Source organism: Manis pentadactyla, chromosome 13 (genome assembly GCF_030020395.1).
Source record: "Manis pentadactyla isolate mManPen7 chromosome 13, mManPen7.hap1, whole genome shotgun sequence".
NCBI lineage: Eukaryota > Metazoa > Chordata > Mammalia > Pholidota > Manidae > Manis > Manis pentadactyla.
In genome coordinates this window covers 87006548-87021788 of record NC_080031.1, presented here as the reverse complement: position 1 = coordinate 87021788, position 15241 = coordinate 87006548, and the positions used below count along the sequence as shown (strand labels likewise).

The 15241-nt window shown below is 46.2% G+C and overlaps 1 pseudogene; it reads right to left on the bottom strand.

The window, feature by feature from the left end:
* LOC130680360 (protein Shroom1-like) overlaps positions 1–15241 on the bottom strand; it is a 345760-nt pseudogene that overhangs the window by 81407 nt on the left and 249112 nt on the right.

Here is a 15241-nt window from a genome sequence, read left to right as displayed (position 1 = left end):
TAAATAGTGCTGCGATAAACATAGGGGTGCATCTGTCTTTTTCAAACTGGGCTACTGCATTCTTGGGGTAAATTCCTAGAAGTGGAATTCCTGGGTCAAATGGTAAGTCTATTTTGAGCATTTTGAGGAACCTCCATACTGCTTTCCACAATGGTTGAACTAATTTACATTCCCACCAGCAGTGTAGGAGGGTTCCCCTTTCTCCACAACCTCGCCAACATTTGTTGTTGTTTGTCTTTTGGATGGTAGCCATCCTTACTGGTGTGAGGTGATATCTCATTGTGGTTTTTATTTGCATTTCTCTGATGACAAGCAATGTGGAGAATCTTTTCATGTGTCTGTTGGCCATCGGAATTTCTTCTTTAGAGAACTGTCTATTCAGCTCCTCTGCCCATTTTTTAATTGGATTATTTGCTTTTTGTTTGTTGAGGTGTGTGAGCTCTTTATATATTTTGGATGTCAACCCTTCATTGGATCTGTCATTTATGAATATATTCTCCCATACTGTAGGGTACCTTTTTGTTCTACTGATGGTGTCCTTTGCTGTACAGAAGCTTTTCAGCTTGATATAGTCCCAATTGTTCATTTTTGCATTTGTTTCCCTTGCCCGGGGAGATATGTTCAAGAAGAGGTCACTCATGTTTCTGTCTAAGAGATTTTTGCCTATGTTTTTTTCTAAGAGTTTTATGGTTTCGTGACTTACATTCAAGTCTTTGATCCATTTTGAATTTACTTTTGTGTATGGGGTTAGACAGTGATCCAGTTTCATTCTCTTACATGTAGCTGTCCAGTTTTGCCAGTACCATCTATTGAAGAGACTGTCATTTCCCCATTGTGTGTCCTTGGCCCCTTTATTGAATATTAGTTGACCATATATGTTTGGGTTAATGTTTGGAGTCTCTAAATAGTTCTATTGGTCTGTGGCTCTGTTCTCGTGCCAATACCAAATTGTCTTGATTACTGTGGCTTTGTAGTAGAGCTTGAAGTTGGGGAGTGAGATCCCCCCTACTTTATTCTTCCTTCTCAGGATTGCATTGGCTATTCGGGGTCTTTGACGGTTCCATATGAATTTTTGAACTATCTGTTCCAGTTCATTGAAGAATGCTGTCGGTAATTTGATAGGGATTGCATCGAATCTGTATATTGCTTTTGGCAGGATGGCCATTTTGACAATACTAATTCTTCCTAGCCAGGAGCATGGGATGAGTTTCCATGTGTTAGTGACCTCTTTAATTTCTCTGAGGAGTGTCTTATAGTTTTCAGGGTATAGGTCTTTCACTTCCTTGGTTAGGTTTATTCTTAGGTATTTTATTCTTTTTGATGCAATTGTGAATGGAATTGTCTTCCTGATTTCTCTTTCTATTAGTTTATTGTTAGTGTATAGGAAAGCCACAGATTTCTGTGTGTTAATTTTGTATCCTGCAACTTTGCTGAATTCCGGTATTAGCTTTAGTAAGTTTCGGAGTGGAGTCTTTAGGGTTTTATATGTACAATACCATGTCATCTGCAAATAGTGACAGTTTAACTTCTCCTTTACCAATCTGGATTCCTTGTATTTCTTTGTTTTGTCTAATTTCTGTGGCTAGGACCTCCAGTACTATGTTAAATAACAGTGAGGAGAGTGGGCATCCCTGTCTTGTTCCCGATCTCAGAGGAAAAGCTTTCAGCCTCTCGCTGCTCAGTATGATGTTGGCTGTGGGTTTATCATATATGGCCTTTATTATGTTGAGGTACTTGCCCTCTATACCCATTTTGTTGAGAGTTTTTGTCATGAATGGATGTTGAATTTTGTCGAATGCTTTTTCAGCATCTATGGAGATGATCATGTGGTTTTTGTCTTTCCTTTTGTTGATGTGGTGGATGATGTTGATGGATTTTCAAATGTTGTACCATACTTGCATCCCTGGGATGAATCCCACTTGGTCGTGGTGTATGATCCTTTTGATGCATTTTTGAATTCGGTTTGCTAATATTTTGTTCAGTATTTTTGCATCTATGTTCATCAGGGATACTTGTCTGTAGTTTTCTTTTTTGGTGGGGTCTCTGCCTGGTTTTGGTATTAGGCTGATGTTGGCTTCATAGAATGAGTTTGGGAGTATCCCCTCCTCTTCTGTTTTTTGGAAAACTTTAAGGAGAATGGGTATTATGCCTTCTCTGTATGTCTGATAAAATTCTGAGGTAAATCCATCTGGCCAGGGCTTTTGTTCTTGGGTAGTTTTTTGATTACCGCTTCAATTTCCTTCCTGGTAATTCATCTGTTTAGATTTTCTGTTTCTTTCTGGGTCAGTCTTGGAAGGTTGTATTTTTCTAGGAAGTTGGCCATTTCTCCTAGGTTTCCCAACTTGTTAGCATATAGGTTTTCATAGTACTCTCTAATAATTCTTTGTATTTCTGTGGGGTCCGTCATGATTTTTCCTTTCTCATTTCTGATTCTGTTGATATGTGTTCACTCTCTTTTCCTCTTAATAAGTCTGGCTAGAGGCTTATCTATTTTGTTTATTTTCTCAAAGAACCAGCTCTTGGTTTCATTGATTTTTGCTATTGTTTCATTCTTCTCAATTTTATGTATTTCTTCTCTGATCTTTATTATGTCCCTCCTTCTGCTGACCTTAGCCCTCATTTGTTCTTCTTTTTCCAATTTCTATAATTGTGACATTAGACCATTCATTTGGGATTGTTCTTCCTTCTTTAAATATGCCTGGATTGCTATATACTTTCCCCTTAAGACTGCTTTTGCTGTATCCCACAGTAGTTGGGGCTTTGTGCTGTTGTTGTCATTTGTTTCCATGTATTGCTTGAACTCTATTTTAATTCGGTTGCTGATCCATTGATTATTTAGGAGCATGTTGTTAAGCGTCCATGTGTTTGTGAGCCTTTTTGCTTTCTTTGTACAGTTTATTTCTAGTTTTATGCCTTTGTGGTGCGAAAAGTTGGTTGGTAGAATTTCAATCTTTTGGAATTTACTGAGGCTCTTTTTGTGGCCTAGTATGTGGTCTATTCTGGAGAATGTTCCATGTGCACTTGAGAAGAATGTGTATCCTGTTGCTTTTCGATGTAGAGTTCTATAGATGTCTATTAGGTCCATCTGTTCTAGTGCATTGTTCAGTGCCTCTGTGTTCTTACTTATTTTCTTTCTGGTGGATCTGTCCTTTGGAGTGAGTGGTGTGTTGAAGGCTCCCAGAATGCATTGCATTCTGTTTCCTCCTTTAATTCTTTTAATATTTGTTTCACATATGCTGGTGCTCCTGTATTGGATGCATATGTATTTATAATGTTTATATCCTCTTGTTGGACTGAGCCCTTTATCATTATGCAATGTCCTTCTTTACCTTTTGTTACCTTCTTTATTTTGAAGTCTATTTTGTCTGATACTAGTATTGCAACACCTGCTTTATTCTCTGTGTTGTTTGCATGAAATTTCTTTTTCCATCCCTTGACTTTAAGTCTGTGCATGTCTTTGGGTTTGAGGTGAGTCTCTTGTAAGCAGCATACGGATGGGACTTGCTTTTTTATCCACTCTATTACACTGTGTCTTTTGATTGGTGCATTCAGTCCATTTACATTTAGGGTGATTATTGAAAGGTATGTACTTACTGCCATTGCAGGCTTTAAGTTTGTGGTTACCAAAGGTTCAAGGTTAGCTTCTTTACTATCTTACTGTCTATCTTAACTCGCTTATTGAGCTGTAATAAACACGGTCTGATGATTCTTTATTTCTCTCCCTTCTTCTTCCTCTTCCTCCCTTCTTCATATGTTGGGTGTTTTGTTCTGTGCTCTTTTTAGGAGTGCTCCCATCTAGAGCAGTCCCTGTAAGATGCCCTGTAGAGGTGGTTTGTGGGAGGCAAATTCCTCTACTTTTGCTTGTCTGGGAATTGTTTAATCCCTCCTTCATATTTAAATGATAATCGTGCTGGATACAGTAGTCTTGGTTCGAGGCCCTTCTGTTTCATTGCATTAAGTATATCATGCCAGTCTCTTCTGGCCTGTAAGGTTTCTGTTAAGAAGTCTGATGATAGCCTGATGGGTTTTCCTTTGTAGGTGACCTTTTTTTCCCTCTCTGACTGCCTTTAATACTTTGTCCTAGTCTTTGACCTTTGCCATTTTAATTATTATGTGTCTTGGTGTTGCCCTCCTTGGATCCCTTGTCATGGGAGTTCTGTGTACCTCTGTGGTCTGAGAGGCCATTTCCTCCCCTAGTATGGGGAAGATTTCAGCAATTATTTCTTCAAAGACACTTTCTATCCCTTTTTCTCTCTCTTCTTCTTCTGATACCCCTATAATGTGGATATTGTTCTGTTTAGATTGGTGACACAGTTCTCTTAAAATTCTTTCATTCCTGGAGATCCTTTTCTCTCTCTCTGCATCAGCTTCTCTGCATTCCTGTTCTCTGTTTTCTAGTTCATTAATGGTCTCTTGCATCTCGTCCATTCTGCTTTGAAGTCCTTCCAGAGATTGTTTTATTTCTGTATTCTCCCTCCTTAGTTCTTGCATATTTCTCTGCAAGTCCATCAGCATGGTTATGACTTTTGTTTTGAATTCTTTTCCAGGAAGGCTGGTTAAATCTATCTCCCCAGGTTCCTTCTCAGGGGAAGATGTCGAAGATGTCGAAGCTCTCTGGGTTAGTCTTGTCTGGATCAAATTTTTTTGCTTTTTCATGTTGATAGGTGCAGTGGTATGCTATTGAAGTGTGTCAGCTGGGAGAGCCTAGACTTTTTCCAGCTGCTCCTGGCCTTTCTTTACTGGGACAACTGCGACCCCTAGTGGCTTGTGTTGCGCAACTGCGTGTAGACTGGGTCTCTGTATCTTGCCCAGCCGGTATGGAGGAAGCTCCCTTTGCTGTTGGCGTGGCCAGCCTCAGGCTGGTGCTGTGCTATGGCGGGGCCCTGGAGGGGTAATGGACGGGGGTAATGGACGGGGGGCTGTTTACCTCCGTGAGGGGTCTCAGAGCTATTGCCCAGGGGATTAGTGTGCACAGAGGAATTTCCAGCGGCTGGACTGTGACCCGGGATGCTTCCGTCCAGCGGTGGGGTCCCTGTCCCTTTAAGACTTTCAGAAAGCACTCGCTTTTCTTTGACCCAGGAGCGCCGGCTGCGGGACCCACTCACAGGTCTTACTGTCTCGCTTCCCTAGTTTCTGGCACCCCACGCATGCACTGTGTGTCTGTGCTCTGGTGCGGATGGTTAGGGCTGGGTGTTAAGCAGTCCTGGACTCCCTCTCCCTCCCCGCTCCGACTCCTCTCCTCCCGCCGGGAGCTGGGGTGAGGGGCCTCGGGTCCCGCCAGGCTGAAGCTTGCATCTTACCCCTTTCACCAGGTGCTGGGTTCTTGCAGGTGTGGATGTAGTCTGGCTGTTGTCATGTGTCTTCTGGTCTCTGTTTTAGGGATAGTTGTATTTGTTTTATTTTCAAAAATATATATGTTTTTGGGAAGAGATTCCTACTGTCCTACTCATGCCGCCATCTTGGCTCCGCCTCCTCCTAAAATTGTATTTTTAAAATAATAGTTTATAACAAATTACTCATCAACCACTGTGAGGAGCCAACCACAGATAGATTCTCGTATTGTATTCCACATTAATAAATCAAAGTTTTGTTAAGTTTTATTCTGTGTAAAAGGGAAAGAAGGACCAAGGAAAATACTTCAGAAACACGTAGTCTGAGAGATGTCAGCCAGAAATAACACACTGACTGGCATGGCCCCAGCACCTCCAGAGCGAGCCTAAATGGTCGGCCCTCAAAGTAAGTCCATTGCTGTCCTCTGCCAACGTTAAAAAACTCCCTTCATTTTCAAAGCTGTACCCCAGAATATGGCCCTGCCCAGAGTGCCCGCACCTCGCAGCCTGGCCCAAAAGCTACCCTCCCACCAGAGGAGTAAAGTGCAGCTGTGCCCGTACAGCAGTCCTACCGACAACGCCAAGGGGCCCTGGGCCAAGGGAAGCCCAGCACCTCTCCAGAGAGAGATACACCAAGTACAGAATGGACACTCAGAGTATAAGGAAGGGGCTTCAGGGCGCTTGGCTTCTAGCCTAGTGACTTACCATACACCCAGCTACACACACGCGCACACGCACAGATAAGGAGAAAGCTGCACTGTCCCCAGGCCCTGGACCCCAGGTCAATCCCACTGTCTCTAACACCCATGAGAAGAGAGAAGCCATTCCATCTCTTATCTTGCAAATTCCAATTCCAAACTTTGGCCCTGAGTACAAGCCCCAAGTTTCTACGAATAAACTTACAGATCAAGGGTCAGGAGAACACCCAGGACAAGTGAAGGGCCGTCACCCCAAACCCCAGTGGTGACACCACAATGTGCCCATTTGCTCCAGCCCCCCATCCCAGACCCCTAATGCCCTGCTGCCTCCAGTCTTCACTCACCCGGTACCTTGATTTGGATCATTTGTTCTCTGCATCACCCACTCATCACCCACTGCATCATGTACTCATAAGAGAAACCTCACATCTTTCCAGACCAACTGAGTTACAGATGAAGCAAAAATGCTTCCTGAAGAGACTGCTCTTTGGGAAAACTCACTTTAGTAGGCCAATATGTGCGGTCTAGCGCTAAGTCATACGTATCACAGGTGTCAAGCAGTGGCACCTGACACACACATCCTCTTACAATTCTTTCCACAAATAACTCTGTGCAGTAGGGTTGTAGGTCATGGAGCTGGTCAGAGGCTGGGAGGATTTTGACTCCATAATTTTCAAAATGTGACACAAATCACAAATGTTACAGTGGAAAAAGAGTGATAAAGTTGATTACATGATCATTGAAATTTATCTATGCCCACAAAAAGAAAGTTGAAAAACCTCAAACATATATATAACATATACAACAAAGACTAATTTATCAAGACTCACAAAAACCAATAAGAAGAACTCAGCTTAATAGGAAACTGAAATACAGATGTAAACAATTGACAAGAAGAAACATAAAAGAGGCCAATTTCCACTGCCTATTTTCCTGCCTCCTTGCCTATACTGGTTTCAGCAGGATGATGGCTACCAAGATAAAAAATTCATATGCCCTTTGACTGAGTAGTTTCACTACTAGGATTTACTCTCTGAACTTACTGCAAAGGTTCCCCCCAAATATATACAAAATCGTCATAGCACTGTTGGTAAGACCAAAATCAAAATCAACAGAAGTGACCATCAGTTGGACTAACAAAATGCAATATATTCAGAAAAGGACTACTATGCAGTTATGAAAAAGGGTGGGATAGATTTGTTTTTACTGACAAAGAAAATCTGTAGGCTAAATTATTATTTGGAAAAAAAAGCAACATGTAGAAAAGTGTAATCCTTTTTGAGTTTAAAGAAGAATCTAGATCCATACATGCAAGTATGTGCCTAATTTTTCCCACAGGGAGTCCCTAAGAAACTGTAACAGTTATCTATGAAGACAGGGTAGAGGAACAAGGTTTAGAGCTTTTCTGTTTTCCCATTTCTGTAGCTAAAGTTTTCAAAAAATGTCTTTCTTTTTTTGATAATAGCAGCATGATTTTTCTGAATGGGAAGATCATGGCCTAATACTTTCCTTCCTTGCAGCTCCCTACATTTGAAGAGCAATGACCTGTTAAAGAATGTAAATACATCATCAGGAGAGGTTTTGAAGGTCGGCTTGGCATCGAGCAGCAGAGGCACTTTAACTCATTCCTGCTGCCTGTGCCGAAGTCTCAGGCCAGGAGCTTCTAACAACCCACAGGATCCGCGCTCTCTTCTCCATGGCATCTCCCAGCCCACTCTCATGGCACTGGCCTCCAGGTAGCACAAGCATTGCTATGACCCACCGTGCCTGGGAAGGGCAGAACAGCCAAGAGCCCTCCAGAATGGTTGGGTCCTGACCGCGGGCAGCCAAAAGAGAAGCTCACTCCTTGCACAGAGGAGCCTGCTTCCTCCCTGGTGGAGGAACAGCTCCCGTCCCTGCTGGTGACTGGTGTCAGGAGTCAGACCGTGAAGACCAGCCTTCAGGGACAGACAACAGGACACAGGCTCTTCCAGGCGGGTTTGAGGGCCAGAGACATCGGATTTCTTGGGCTCCCTTTGCTCCCCTCTGGTAAATGTAAAATCCATGCCTGAAACCCACTTCCCTTGAAAGACCCCCATCAGCTGCTTGGGCACCTCCTTCACTCTAATTCCGCAGTCTGATTGTGACACAAACTGATTTTTCTGGAAATCACAGATATTAACTGACTCCCATGCTCCCTTGCATCAGACACGATTGAACTGCATGCTGGGCTGATGCCCTGGTTCTGGAGTTCCCAACCCGCCTACCTGGCCTGCGTGTGGCACTTCGATGGAATCTGATGATCAGATCTGCATCTCCCACTTCAGACATGAGCCCCAAAGGAAGTGGTCTTGATTCTATATGCTCACCTTGTTTTCAGCTTCTAGGACTGTGGGAAAATTTTCTTTCTACCCTAGACAGTGTTACTAACTGTGAAGCCCCCCATGCCCCGATCCTCTCATATCCTACACCTGGGCACCTTCACAAACTCCTGGCAGCGGCCAGGTGCCAGCACGCAGGCCCCAGCCCTCAGGCTGAGACAGAGCTGGCCTGAGGAGCCCACCGTCTGCACAGGGGGCAAGGCACAGAGGTGGGAGCCGAAGGGGCCGCCAGCTGCGGCTCATCACACAACCAGCACACTAAAGGGCTCCGGTGGCCCCGCCGGAGTGGTGCCGTGTGGGGTTAAGAGGATTAATCCCTACAAGCCACACTGCCCTTGAGGCCACAGCCTCGGGTCAGGGCTCGCGAGTCTAGCCCTCACAGCCACTGAGGCAGGACAAGGGCCCTGAGGAAAACTGGGCCTTCGCAGTGGAGCCGATCCCCCGCCTGAAGCCTGGCACCTTTGCACGCAGATGCCACAGTAACCACTGGAAAACTCCCAGAGAAGAAAAGGGGGCCCACAAGGAAAACTGATGTGTCTGTGAAATTGAACTTTTTTTTACTTTTTCTGAGCCAGAGAAGCTGGAGTGGGGGTGGCAGAGGCCATCACAGGGCTAGAGAGCAGGCAGGAGGCACAGAGGAGGAGCGGGGCCAAGCCGGTGTGGTCAGTTGCCCCATGGTGACTCGGGGAGAAGCACACGGACAACTGAGGAAGGGGCTGGGGCAGAGGCTCACTGTGCCCACACAACACCCGGCCCCACCTTCCGTCCTCTGGGAGCTGGCTGTGCCAGGGCTTGCCTCCCAGCCGCAGCTCCGAGCCTGAGGTCAGACACCGCCCCTGGGAGAGCGAGGATCAGCTCCTCCGCCACCCAGCCACCGGGCAGAGGGTCTCCGGGACACGAGACTTGCGTGGCTAAAACCACCTAAGTCCAGAACAAGCCTGTACAGAGTCCATGGGGACTCCAGAAACACAAGAGAAGTTCTGGGAGCCACTTTCACAGGTAAATCTCTGTCAGTTTTCTCTTCGGCTTTCATCCCAGAATTTACTGATCATAGGGCCCAAGTCTAGTCACTCACAGCGCAGGACCCCAGGCAACTCCTTCACCCTGGTGACCAAGTCCCTCATTCCAAGCACTGGAAGGGCCGCCTCCCTCGGAGCGAGGTGATGGGTATGACACCAAAGCTCCCAGCCACTCTGTGACTTTGGAACCTCTGCCTCCCTTGCCCCAGGGCCCAGCCCTGATGGTAGGGGAAGGATCTGAACCCTCAACTCCCTCCACTGCCAAGGTCATAGCTTTACAGAGAAAGGAGGGTTACCTTAACACAGAAAGGGCAGAGCTCTAGGAAGCTTCCCACGCGCTCGAGTTGGTGGGGGCAGTATTTCTCAGCAACGGGACATCTCGACTGACTTGGGCCCAGGTGAAAAGGGAAAGCCTGTGATTTGGTACAACTTCTCTCCAAGCCAACAAGCCAAGCCCGGAGCTTGGCAAGGAGACCCACAGTGAGCTGGACGCACTCTTTGTACTGGGACCTGGACACAGCTCCTGACACCAGGAAGGAGGACCGGGATTCCTGACACAGGAGCAGAAAGCTGGGCGCACCCACCTGCCACCAGCCACTCAAGTTCAGGGCGATGCCTGAGGGAACCAGCAAAGGCAGATATGGATTTTACAGATGAGCAGCCATGCTTCTGATGTGACAGTTCTTGTGAAGAACACTGTGAGCTCAGATTCCGTAACCAGAATGCCATTTGTTAACCAGTCAGGTGTTACACAGAAAAGGGTCCCCGTGGCTACTGGGCAATTGAATGTCTTAACTTTCAGTTCCTCTTTATTAGAGAAGTGACACCATGTTGATTTGATATGTGAATACACAGGAATGAAATGAAATAAGATTTTACAATGCTAGATAAATGAGATGGAGATCTCACCCTTCAATGTTTTTTTCTGTTTTGGTTCATTTTAATCATCTTCCTTTTTCTCACTTGTTTAAGAAAACCAGCTCCTGAGGCTGTTGAGAGGAAACACTGTTCCAGATGCACAGTGGAAAAGACAGAAAGGCAAAGAATTCTATGGCTACCAAGAAAACCAGTTTCCATTGTCCTGAGGAGGTAACATACCTGTAGAAATGATGGGCATTCCAGCTGCATTTGCCAACCATTCTTCAGACGTGTCCAGAACCTTCTAAAGACAACACACCAGTGAGAGAGAGTGAGGCCCTGGAAGACAAAACACGAGGGGAGATCAATAAACATTGCGTCTTACTTCCACTAACCTATCCTAACCCCGGAGGAGCCACACCTGTACAGTGGCCACCTTCTACAGCCCTGGGTGCCTGGAAGATGAAGAGAAAGCTTCTGGGGCCTAATGTTCCTTCCCCACAGGCACGTCAGAGCTGTGCAGAGCACCCGTTGCCCTGCGAAGCCAGCGCTTCCGGGCCGCTGGAGGGGCGGGCAGGACCTGCCCCTAACAGTGAGAGTTACCAGCATGCATGAGGCCAGGAAAAGAGAAAAAGTTGTCACATGGCAAACAAATGGCAGAGCCTGACTTCCAGGCCTGGCTCTTTCCCTCTACCTCTTGTCACCAGGATTTGGTGAGATTTGGTGTTGACAAAGCCAGCAGGGCTGAGACAGAGTGGGTGGGGAGGGTACTGGTAGGCACTTACAAAGACAGCTTCCAGTGCATCCTTGGAGCTCAGAGAGCAACTGCAAACCTCACAGGCTGTCACGCAGCGGGTTCTCACACCATTAACTGACGAATTGTGCTCAATAGTGGGCAGACGACTATCTCGAGGACTCTGGGTTATCTGCCCATTAAATCAGATCGCAAGCAAACTGGTTTTCATGTAGCGTCTGCATCTCTGATCAGTAACTGTTCACCTCAAGTTTTTGTACTATGTACCCCAAAATGAATCTCGAAACAAAAAGTCAGCTGTCACAGCAGCAGCATTCATCAGCTGGGCGAATCCCAGGTCCCCACTGAGCACAGAGACGCCTTCGTAGCCACACACACCGCACCACGCACACACAGCACAAGCAGCCTTCGCCTGCTGAGGAGTGCACAGCTGAGGAGTGCATGTCCCCCAGACCAGCCCACAGGTCCTTTCTCACCTGCCCCAACCACATACACAGCCCTTATCCACACCAAACATCTCCTTTTCTTTCATGGACATATTGCCCAACACGTTTGGCAGGAAGACCCTGAAACAGAAGTGAGTCTTCCCCAAGCAGGAAGGCACAGAACTGGCTGGGATACCCTCCCAAAGGCCTTTTATGGGCCATGGCGTAAAGAACTCTCAAATCAGAATCACTGAAGATTCTACTCGGAGAAGAAGAGAGGTGATTGAGACCGCAGTCTGTCTGGGATCATGTGAGAGACTGCAGTCCAGATTCAGTCGGAGCGAGGAATTCTAATCAAACTGATCTGCAACAGTACCCATCCCACATTTAACATTCGTGTTATGCCAGGCCCAGGGGTGAGCCCTTGCTTCACCTCATTTCATTCTTGCAGTCACCCTAGATGCTGGGCTTCTCGTCCTCACTTTAAACCTGGTAAAGCTGAGTCCCAAAGGGGAAAAGAGGCCTGGGGCTGGCAGGTGATAGAATCTGGATTCAAATCTAGAGGTCCTGATTACTGTGTGCCTTCTTGCAATTAAAAAATTACACACGCTGTTCACCATGTAAGAACTTATTCACTATATAAGAATTTGTTCTCCATGTAAGAACTTGTTTGTTATGCCTCAGAAGATTGGAGACTGATGAAAATTAGGCTTGGGGTGGATTAATGACTGTGCACTGAGCATTGACTCCCCTATACAGAATTTTATTGTTGTTAACAACCATTTGATCAATAAATATGAGAGATGCCCTCACAAAAAAAAAAAAAAAAAGTATACACTTCCAATGGTAAAATAATAAGTAACCGGGATGTAATGAATATAGTCAAGATATTGTAACAGCTTGGTATGGTGATAGCTGGTACCTAGAATTGTCATGTATATAAATGTTGAATCACTATGTTGTACACCTGAAACTAATGTAATGTAATACTGTGTGTCAACTACCCTTCAATAAAAAAATAATTATCTACAAAAATAAATAAGTAAATAAATAAAGAGAATATGGCATCTTGAAAGCCAAATTGACCATGAAAAAAAAAAAAATTACACACGCATGCCTCCGAGAAATACGTTTGTGAGAGAGGAGATATTCGGTGAAAACAGACTGGGGGCCTTCACTTTTCGTAGATGTCATTCTTCTGTTAATACCAACAGACACTGTTGACCACATTTCTTCCACGCCAAGGCCTGCATGCTTCCGGTTTGATCTCTGACCTTGCAATATCACCAAGGACTTTCCTGGGGTACCTGGCCGTCTCTTAGTGCCTCATTGCAAGATCCAAGCCTACAACAGTATTTATGGAACAATTATCTTGACGACCACATGAAGCACCTAACAAGGCAGAAATAGATATCTCTGTGTCATTTCAAACTGAAACACCACTTGCGGAAAATTAAAATCTACTTTGCTTCCAGTCCACCAACAATAGCACCAGGAAACCAGCAGGCCTGTGAAGCACACAGCCCTCCAGCATGGCCAAGAAGCCCTGTTAAGCAACAAACCTCAGAAAGAAATAGGGAAACTGAGTCCTGAGTTGAACTCACTTGAATTTCAACAAACACCCATGCCCACAGAACACATTTCCCCCTGGAGGGGTCAGAGCACATTCCTGAGCAGGGGACATCAGCCACTGAGGTGGCCTGGGCCTCTTGCTGCTCTAAGACTTCACCTTTCTGTTCCTTCCCACACCTTCTGTGCAGCCTATGCCCAGCAGTCTGTGTACTTGGGCAGGAACCTGGGGAAGCACAAGGTAGATGCCAGTGATAGCAGGCTGCCAAGTGGCACACACCGATTGTTTCCACAACAGGAAGTCGTGGAGGGAACTCACCCCACACTTACGTACCAAGTATCAACTACATGCAGGCACGGGGCTACAGCTGAATGGGACCTGTGGCCCTCACACAACCCACAAGCTTGCAGAGCAGATGGGCAGGTGAGCAGACACCGGCAGCCCCGCGTGGCCAGCACCAGGACGCAAGGCATGCAGAACTCACTGGAAGGACCGGCGGTGCCCAGAACCAGCAGAGAGTGAGAGTCATGCTGAACCCCAGCAAAGCCTCTTGGAGAAACTCCTGAGCTGGGAAGAGAAGGAGAAGCAGCCACCTTGGCGACGGTCGGGGCCCGGGGGACGGAGCTCCTCAGAGAAGGACCCGTATGTCCAAAGAACGAAAAGCTGTTGCTGCTGGGGGCCTGCAGCACTTGCGCCATCCCAAGCCCTGACAGGATAGGGAGCCACGCAGGGAGCTGGCAGAAGGCTTTTGCAGGGGAAGCAGGCCTCCCAGACCTTGCGGTCCAAGACCCAGCCTTCCCTGAGCACACCCTCCTTGTGGCGTTCCAGGGGCATCCAGAGAGGCCTCGGGCCAGCCTGTCTTGCTCTGCATCCCAGAAAGGGTCACCACAGTGAGAACAGTGGATCCCTTCTATCTGGGGGTCTGGAGTGAGTGAGAGGCGGCATCAGCCTTATCCAGTTTGGCCAAGGCAAATCCATGGAGAAAGTAGAATAGAGGTTACCAGGGGCCAAGGGAGGGAGACATGGAGAGTTACTGTGTAATAGGTTCAGAGTTTCTGTTTGAGATGATGAAAAAATGCTACGAATGGATAGTGGTGATGGTTGTCCAACATGTGGATGTACTTAATGTCACAGGGTTGTTTATATAAAAATGGCTAAAATGGGAAGTCGTGAGTTATGAAATTTCATGACATTTTTTTTAATTGGCCAAAGCAGGAGATCGCCTAAATGGTCAGCCCTTCCTAACCCTGGAAAATAAAAAATAAACAATTTAGACATTAATCAGATACATAAAGGTTCAAGTCCAGTATCAGGCACACAGAAGATGCCCACTAATAATGGGTATCACCCTCACTGTTATTAGTGAATCCTGGTGGCTGTTCTTCTGATCTAAGTCATGAATGAATGTGTTAAGGCTGACGCACTGCTGGAGGGTTTCCATCACAATTAAGCATTAATTAACTTAACAGTCATGTAACTCCGCATAGTGGGTTTTCACATCAAGCCTCTCTTTCCATTGCCTACTCCCATCTCCCACAATAAGCTGTTTACTGTTTCAATTATTTTAGTTCCAACCACTGTGATCACTATACTTAAAATTCAATCAGGCTTCTAATTTTAAGCATCTTTTTTGTGTACAGCGCCAACAATTGACAAGTGTCCTGAATTTAACATCTGTTCCCAGCAGTAAATGGTTTTAAATTCGAGAACTGAAAACACATATAAGGTGATTATGAGCAGCTCTCGTGCTGTGATTCATGTCTGTGCATGAGCAACTCACTGCGAGGCAGCCGCAGCTCCACACGAGCCCCTTGGAGGCCGAACAGATGGCTTGGACACCCCACTGCCACCAGAAGCCTTTTGACCAATTAAAAAAACCAACCTACTGTGCACAAGGAAACCTGCTGGACATTTTCACAGGCTCTGTCATATAAGCTAGTTTCCCCAGAACCAGAGTAAAACTAGGGTCTTTGGAGCAGTCTTTCCTGAGCTCGCACAGCCCTCTCTGGAAGTCTCTGTGATGTCCACAGCCAAGACCCCAGGAGGGAGGCAGGCCCCTGCCCGAGCTGCCGGTGTCCTCTGTGCCTGTGTCCCCATCTGCACCGGCAGTCCGCTGTTCCGAGGAAGGTGGGGCAGGGGAATCCAGCGGGAAACTGCCCAGCCGGGCTCGTGGACACAGGTATGAGCTTAGGAAAGAGGCAGAGCCATTACAGTCAAAGGTGGTTTT